This window comes from Phocoena sinus, chromosome 17 (assembly GCF_008692025.1).
Source record: "Phocoena sinus isolate mPhoSin1 chromosome 17, mPhoSin1.pri, whole genome shotgun sequence".
Lineage (NCBI taxonomy): Eukaryota > Metazoa > Chordata > Mammalia > Artiodactyla > Phocoenidae > Phocoena > Phocoena sinus.
Window position 1 is genome coordinate 27217273 of NC_045779.1, and position 7277 is coordinate 27224549.

Consider the following 7277-nt stretch of genomic DNA (forward strand, 5'->3'; position numbering starts at 1 on the left):
TCAACAAAGTTAAAAGAAACCTAGAAAAATGGAGAATATATTTATAAATAACTCATAAGAAACTTGCATTGATAATATAAATTATTCTTCTAAGTCAATAATAAGAAGACAGATAACCCAAGTCAAAAATAGATGAAGAATCTGAGTGGATATTTCTCCAAAAGATATACAAATGGCTAATAAGCATATAAAGTGCTGAACAGCATTAATTATTAGGTACTTGTAAATGAAAACCACTATGAGATACCACTTCACATCCACTGGGATTGATAAAATCAAAAAGAAAAATAATACAAAAATTGGCAAGGATATGAAGAAATTGGAAAACTCATAGACTTCTCATAGGAATGATGCAGCCACTTTGGAAAAAGTGGCTGCCAGTTCCTCAAAATTCAAACATACAGAAAATGTATAAAGAAGGCTTTGCACTCCTAGGTATATACCCAAGGGAAATAAAAACAAATTTGTGTACCAATGTACATAGCAGCCATTATTCATAATAGTCAAAAAGTGGTAACAGAACAAATGTTCATAGATTGATGAATGGATAAACAAAATGTGGTGTATGTATACAATGGGGTATTGGTGCTTAGTGACTTAGTTCAAAAGAGTGAAGTATGGAAAAAGGAAGAAAGAAAGAAATTTATTGTAGAAAAACCTGGAAAATACAGTCTTGGCCAACTGACCAAAGTAAACATCATCAGTGATAAGTAATATTGATAATATGTAACCTGTTACACTATGAGAAGTGTGTTTCACCTCTACAATATTCTCACTGAAAACCTTAGCCTAACCATGAGAAAAATATACAATAAACCCAAATTGAGGAACATTGTACAAACTGCCTGTTCAGTACTCAAAACTGTCAAGGTCATGAAAAACAGAAATTCTGAGAAACTGTTACAGCCAAGAGATGCTTAAGGAGACATGACAACTAAATGGAATGTGGTGCCCAGATGGAATACTGGAACAGAAAATTGTTAGGTAAGATGTAAGGAATCTGAAGAGAATACAGACTTTAGTTAATAAAAATGTATCAATATTGATTTATTGATGCAAACAAATTGACCATATTAATGTAAGATGTTAATAATATTAGAAATTGGGTATGCTGTGCTCAATGAAATCTCAATTTTTCTCTAAATCTATAAAGTTCTAAAAAAAAGTCTACTAAAAAATCTCATTTATAAGTAAAAAAAGTCATCAAATAATAAGTCCAACCAAAGATAAGCATGAAATGCTCACTTCAGCAGCACATATATTAAAATTTGAATGATACAGTGAAGATTAGCATGGCCCCTGTGCCAGCATGACATGCAAATTCGTGAAGCATTCCATATTTTTTGCAAGAGGGAGAATATATGGAGAGATATGTATATATGTATGTATATGTATACATATAGCTGATTCACTTTGTTATAAAGCAGAAACTAACACACCATTGTAAAGCAATTATACTACAATAAAGATGTTAAAAAAAAGCATGAAGCTCATGGACAAAATTGTTTAAATTTAATGATGAATTTTCTACAATGCTTATAGATGAAAATATGTAATAAATTCGGGTCTCTCAAAATCATTCTACTAATTTAATGCAATCCAATAAAATTCAAGCAGTGTTTTTCACAAAATTTTAAAAGAATCTGCATAAAATGTACATGACATAGAGCCAATAATAGTCAAGACATTTTTAAGAACAAATATTATCTCTATTATATTTCAAGACAAAAGACAGAGCATTTCAAATATTGTGTAAGAGATAATTAGACCAATGAAACTGAATAAGGAAAACAGATGCAAATTCGCCCTCTATGAAAAGTTTGTGTATGACAGCAGAAGCATTATATATCAGTGGGAAAAAAGATGAAATATTCAATAAATGGTGCTTGTTTAATTGGAGGTCCATATGGAAGGAGACTGAAACATAACTTTATCTCATACGATGTAAAACATAAATTCCAGATTTAATTTCAAAACAAAAGTGAGACAAGCAAAACACCTGGAAGAAATTAAGAAATCCATTAGAAATTAAGATATACATAAGATTAAGATATCCATGAGATAAGATCCATAAGATATCCATAAGATATCCATAAGATTAATCCATAAGATTATGTGTGCTGAATGTAAAGGATTTTAAGGAAGGTAGATTAGCCTTTATTTGATCAACCCCATCACCAAAAATAAAGAAATGACAGTTAATTATATATGATTGAAGGCATCAGAGAGAACCAAAGTAGCCTTTAGCCATGTCCAAAAACATCCATATCCTGAAGAGAAGGGAAGTAAGTTATGTGAGACCAACATTTGGTGCTACCTTTTCTCTCAAGGCATTTGCAATCTACCAATGGCAAGATATGCATCTGAGAATCTGGGCAGCACCTGCAACCATCTCACAGAACTAGAGAAACAAGAATTAGAGTTCAGGATTCATCAAGGTAGAGGCTCTCTGGTAATGAGCCCTGGATTTAAGGTGGGTCTCCCAAAGGAGTAAAGACAAACAAGAAATAGATCACCCATACAGAAAAATAAAACCTGTCACTGACACACTTCACTTCTTGAATTTAATATGGATATTTACCTTTGCTTTAGCTATGAATGAGAAACCAACAGACTTTTGGCAACGCCATATGTCTAAAAGACAAAGAGTGGAGTTCAGACTCCCAAAGAGGAAGACATTATAAATACCCTAGTTTTTCAGTTGAAACTACTAAAGGACTCAATAGAGAATTAAAGGAGAAGTGACAAAAAAAGAGCAAATTATAACAGAAATGGATAATAGAAACCCACAGGGAATCCAGATATTGGAATATCAGTTACTTCCCTTTATAGTAACAGTAAAACTTATGAAGTTAATTGAGAAGATACAGAATTTCAGCAAAGAAAAGGAATATATAAAGGGAATATAAGTAGAAATTTCAGATCTGAAAATATAAAAAAACTAAAATAAAGAATTCAATATAAGACTTTAATGGCAGATTAGCCACAGTGCCTTCTCTCCAAAAAAGAAATCAGATTAATGAGGTGGAAAATAGTTCTCTGATCCAGTTCCAAATACAGAGAGAGATGGGAGGAAAAAGGATGGAAAATACACCAAAGTACTTAAGAGACAAAGGGTATATATTAAAAATACTTAACATAACCTGTAAATAGAGTCTCAGAAGGAAAGGGCAAAGAAAAGAGTACATAAACAATATTTGAAGGAAAAAAAACAGATAATTTTCCAAACTGATCAAATACACAATAGAAATAAAATAAATAATCAAAGACAAATAAATAAGATCATAAAAGCAGGAAGGAAGAAAAAAATGGACCAGCTAGCTAGAATAAAAACAATAGAACTGACAGCTGACTTTTCTATAAAAATTATGGAAGCAGATTTTACAGCTGAATTTTTTTTAAGTGAAAAAAATGCACTAACATAGAAATCTACTCACAGAGAAAATGTGCTTCAAAAATATAGGTAGGGACTTCCCTGGTGGTCCAGTGGTAAAGAATCTGCCTTACAATGCAGGGGACGTGGGTTCGATCCCTAGCCAGGAACTAAGATCCCACATGCCATGGCACAACTAAGTCTACATGCCACAACTACTGAACTCGTATACCTCAACTAGAGCTTGCATGCTACAAACTACAGAGCCCATGTGCCCTGGAGCCTGCACACCACAGCTATAGAATAGAAAACCCACATGCCACAACTAGAGAGAAACCCACGCACAACAATGAAGAGCCCATGCACTGCAGCAAAAGATCCTGCATGCCTCAATGAAGATCCCAAGCACAACTAAGACCTGATGCAGCCAAAAATAAGTTAAATAAATAAATAATAAATAAATCTTAAAAAAGAAAAGAAGGTATATTTTCATTATATACTTTTTCAGATATATAAAAATTAGGAAAATATATCACTTTGGATATATATTAATGAAAATACTTAGGGAATACTTAAGACAGAGGGAAAATGATCTAATATAAGTCTGGAAATTCAGAAAAGAATAAAGGTTGAAAATATTGAATGTATAAATAAATCTAAATGAATATTGACTGCATACAAAAATATTGCTGTCTTGTGGGATTTGAAAATTATGAATAATTAAAGTAAATGAAAACCATAAAAGAAAAATCAGAAAGTGAAAAAGAGTCAACGTGTTTTAAAGTCTTTGCGTTGTCAGGGGAATATTAAAAGCATTATGTTAAATCAGACTTCAATAAAAAAATAATAAAGTAATTTCTCATGTAACCACTCAAACAATATTTTTAAAATATGACAGACAAGAGGATAAATATTGAAAATGCTTAATTAAACCAAAGAATGAAAAAAAGGAGACAAAAGAATGTTTAAATCTCGTGGGACAAAAACAGTACAAATAACCAGGTGGTATATTTAAACACAAACTGATGAGGAAATATACTAAATACATTAATTAAAAAATAAAAATTGCCAGACTGAACTTAAACAGACACAATAAACCATGATAAACTGAAAAGAAGGTAAAAAATCAGAAAAAGAATTTCAAACAAACAAAAGAAAACCAAATAGATGATAAATCTAAATAGAAATTTATCAAAAATTATATTCAGTATAAACAAAATAAATACTCCAATTTTAAAAAGATCATGATTGATTAAAAATAAGAATCAACTGTATATGTTGACATTAATATTAGACAAAATGGACAATAAGAAAATAAACATTATAAGAGACAAATAAGGGCATTTTAGAACAATAAAGGAGTCAACCAACTTAGTAGTTATTCAATTCAAAATATACTAGTTAACATGGTCTCAAAATACATAAAGCAAAAATAATTAGAGGTATAAGGATACTGGTAGTAGTCATGAAGCTGCTAGGTCAAAGACAAAGGACAGTTTATTTCTCACAGCAAGAGCAATAGACAGAGAAATACTCATACCAGTTCCCTGAGCCCCAATACCTAAAGAACAATGTGACTCATCAGATTATGCCTCTATAGCCATGGGATGCACTACAGGAGTGAAACCCAAGCTAAGGAAATCTATAGTCTTATAAGAAGGCCACTAGAAAATGTAGCCTAGAAGATGTCCCAGAAGAAGACATTATCTTTATTATAATCCTGGTCAGGAAACAAACCTTCCCTCTGCCCCAAAGGGTGGAACTATGTCTATCTTCCAAAACTATTTCATATAAATTCTTGAAAAGATACTCTGAAAGAGAAACAGATTCCAGATATGCAGAAGCACCATGGGAAGTTGTCTTCCATACCATTAAAAGAGTGAAGAAGAAAGCCTAACAGTAGAAGATATTGAAAATGCATATGACCTAAAAAGGACTTGCATCAAAAAGTAAATAACACATACATGTCAGTAAGCAAAAGAGAGACGATCCAGTTTTCAGAAATGAGCCAAAAGCAAAACTTTCTTTTCTAGTCCAGTGTAATCTACTCACACTGAATCTATGTAGAAAAATCAAAAATGTTTCAAATAATTTAGGCATACTTAGTAATTAAAATTTAAATTATAGAGATCCAATTTAGTGAGCACCAAGTCATGTGTTTAAGAGAATTTTTTGCTAACATATAAAAATGGAGAAGACTTTTGAAGTTAAAAAATAGTAGAAAATCACTTTAGATATTAATCCTTCATTTTTTTTTTCAACAGAATTTTTTTTAACATCTTTATTGGGGTATAATTGATTTACAATGGTGTGTTAGTTTTGGCTTTATAACAAAGTGAATCAGTTATACATATGTTCCCATATCTCTTCCCTCTTGCATCTCCCTCCCTCCCACCCTCCCTATCCCACCCCTCCAGGCAGTCACAAAGCACCAATCCGATATCCCTGTGCCATGCGGCTGCTTCCCACAAGCTATCTACCTTACGTTTGTTAGTGTGTATATGTCCATGACTCTCTCTTGCCCTGTCACAGCTCACCCTTCCCCCTCCCTGTATCCTTAAGTCCATTCTCCAGTAGGTCTGTGTCTTTATTCCTGCCTTACCACTAGGTTCTTCATGACATTTTTTTCCCTTAAATTCCATATATATGTGTTAGCATACGGTATTTGTCTTTTTCTTTCTGACTTACTTCACTCTGTATGACAGACTCTAGGTCTATCCACCTCATAACAAATAGCTCAATTTCATTTCTTTTTATGGCTGAGTAATATTCCATTGTATATATGTGCCACATCTTCTTTATCCATTCATCCGATGATGGGCACTTAGGTTGTTTCCATATCTGGACTATTGTAAATAGAGCTGCAACGAACATTTTGGTACATGACTTTATTTGAATTTTGGTTTTCTCAGGGTATATGCCAGGTAGTGGGATTGCTGGGTCATATGATAGTTCTATCTGTAGTTTTTTAAGGAACCTCCATACTGTTCTCCATAGTGGCTGAACCAATTCACATTCCCACCAGCAGTGCAAGAGTGTTACCTTTTCTCCACACCCTCTCCAGCATTTATAGTTTCTAAATTTTTTGATGATGGCCATTCTGACTGGTGTGAGATGATATCTCATTGTAGTTTTGATTTGCATTTCTCTAATGATTAATGATGGTGAGCATTCTTTCATGTGTTTGTTGGCAGTCTGTATATCTTCTTTGGAGAAATGTCTATTTAGGTCTTCTGCCCAGTTTTGGATTAGGTTGTTTATTTTTTTGTTATTGAGCTGAATGAGCTGCTTGTAAATTTCGGAGATTGATCCTTTGTCAGTTGCTTCATTTGCAAATATTTTCTCCAATTCTGAGGGTTGTCTTTTGGTCTTGTTTATGGTTTCCTTTGCTGTGCAAAAGATTTGAAGTTTCATTAGGTCCCATTTGTTTATTTTTCTTTCCATTACTCTAGAAGGTTGGTCAGAAAGGATCTTGCTGTGTTTTATGTCATAGAGTGTTCTGCCTATATTTTCCTCTAAGAGTTTGATAGTTTCTGGCCTTACATTTAGGTCTTTAATCCATTTCGAGCTTATTTTTGTGTATGGTGTTAGGGAGTGATCTAATCTCACACTTTTACATGCATCTGTCCAGTTTTTCCAGCACCACTTATTGAAGAGGCTGTCCTTCCTCCACTGTACATTCCTGCCACCTTTATCAAGGATAAGGTGTCCATATGTGCATGGGTTTATCTCTGGCCTTCTATCCTGTTCCATTGATCTATCTTTCTGTTTTCATGCCAGTACCATACTGTCTTGATTACCGTAGCTTTGTAGTATAATATGAAGTCAGGGAGCCTGATTCCTCCAGCTCCTTTTTTCGTTCTCAAGATTGCTTTGGCTATTCGGGGTCTTTTGTGTTTCCATG

The 7277-nt window shown here is 33.2% G+C and overlaps 1 non-coding gene across 1 annotated transcript; it reads left to right on the forward strand.

Moving 5' to 3' along the window:
- The first annotated feature begins 1237 nt into the window (after nucleotides 1-1237).
- LOC116742806 lies at nucleotides 1238-1344 on the forward strand. The gene has a single exon (XR_004346586.1). It is a non-coding gene; the product is annotated as a U6 spliceosomal RNA (small nuclear RNA).
- Nucleotides 1345-7277: the final 5933 nt, after the last annotated feature.